The sequence below is a fragment of the Bombus terrestris genome, chromosome 17, assembly GCF_910591885.1.
Source record: "Bombus terrestris chromosome 17, iyBomTerr1.2, whole genome shotgun sequence".
Lineage (NCBI taxonomy): Eukaryota > Metazoa > Arthropoda > Insecta > Hymenoptera > Apidae > Bombus > Bombus terrestris.
In genome coordinates, this window is record NC_063285.1 from 2,699,480 (window position 1) to 2,701,315 (window position 1,836).

Sequence of the window (1,836 nt, forward strand, 5' to 3'; positions counted from 1 at the left end):
GAAACAAATAGCGTGGAAGAAATCTGAACACATTTACCATTTATAGAAGACTAAAAAGAAAACACCCCATTGACCTCGCTAAAGAAACAAAATAGTCAAACTCGAAGATGGTATCCCGCTGGGGGTAGCCATCCACATATTATTTAGCAATTAAGTTAGAAAAATTTACCAAATTTCCAGCCGGACAAATGGTAAAGTACAAATTAAATAATAATAATAATAATAATAATAATAAAACTTACCATTGGGGAGCTGAAGGTACTTGTTTAGTTTAGAAATTTAGCTGTGTCTGGCAATAAAAACGAACTGATCGCACGCTCGATGGCCGCTGACCATTGATATTGAGCCGATCGGAGGATGCTCGATCTTCGATTCCATCAGCGATTAGCACGAGCTGTAATTGGAAAATAATATCATTTAGGATTCAATAAAATCGTCGAAAGTATTAGTAGAGTACATTTGTTGACAGAAAGTAAGACAGAAATATTTTGGCAATTGTTTGAAATGCTCAAAGTTTTCGCCGACTAGTGGTAAAATCGAAGGATATTAGCGTAGTTGAGAAAAGGTAACGTACCTTTTCAAACGGTTATGCCCATGCCAGTCGACAAAGACATAAAAGGTTGGTGTTTACCAATATGAGTTTTCATGACGAAATATTTTAGAACTTAAAGTAGACCCAGACGAGTAATTAGCAATCGAGGCTTTTGTTTTCTCGACTGGGCCATTCAAAGAATTCCTAACTAATAATGCGGTCGAACATGTTACATTCGGTACTCCACAGGCAAACGGAACACCGATGCTGGCAAAATTGTCGGAAACACCCGGGAAATGGCAGTCTTGAGTCTAGAGTCCAGTCGAATTCGCCTAGAACAATACAATTTGCAGGTCAACGGGAGAAAGTCTTTCGCAATTGTTGTTTGAAATAAATCAGCTTGGCTTCATTAAGCGACAGGAATAAGTGACAAGCCTGAGCAAGAAAATGAACGCGTCTACGACAGAAAACATAAAAATGCGACAGGGTATCAAAATCGACGATACGTGATGATCGGATACGTGATTCGGACGTCGCACCGGGAGTAGATAAGGAATTGGTACCGAAATTTGAAAGCCCCTACGTTATTAAAAAGATTTTAGAGAAAAATAGATATGTTGTTACAGATATAGGTGGGTTTTAATTAACACGTATGCCCTTTACAGGAATAGTAAGAGTCGATCAGATGAAATTTTGCATTTCAGAGGATAATTAACAATTAATAATTCGATTATTTATAAAGCACACCTTCTGTCATTTTACTTTTGTATTTGCGTGATTACCTCGAAAATGAAGGTAAATTCGCCGGCGATATTTTCGATATGTGTGTATACCCATGCGATATACATAGGTTAAGAATATATTTTTGTAATATTTATCGGAAATCCGTGTCTACGTATGCATCGCATTATTTTAGATTTATTGTTACATCAGTTTTGGTTTGATTTTGCCGTCGGAATATCTTGCATTTCATTTGACTACATCGTACTGACAAGCTCTGTTTGGATTCGTTCTGTAGTTCGTATTTCTTTCGTTTATGTTAATGAGAAGTCGTAAATTCGTGACTATTATCAAGGTCGTCACTATTGTCAGGAATGGCTGTAGACGGTTATTTTACGACTTTCTCAATTAGCCTCTTTGGAAACTTAGAGACAGTCCAGACCATCACGAGCTCTGAAACAGTTAAGCATCCCTAAATATGCCCTGACCGTTTTTCCATCGTATTGTGTGCTAAACGCTTCAGTTGAAATCCAGGCATCTTTGTAAAGTTTTAACCCTTCTCCTTACACTTTGTACTCATCTTA

General features: G+C 37.4%; 1 long non-coding RNA gene across 1 annotated transcript; it reads left to right on the top strand.

Annotated features, from left to right (window-relative positions):
* The first annotated feature begins 387 nt into the window (after positions 1-387).
* Positions 388-1,126, top strand: LOC125386626. The gene is made up of 2 exons (XR_007226967.1): positions 388-619; positions 782-1,126. It is a non-coding gene; the product is annotated as an uncharacterized LOC125386626 (long non-coding RNA).
* The last annotated feature ends 710 nt before the right edge of the window (positions 1,127-1,836 follow it).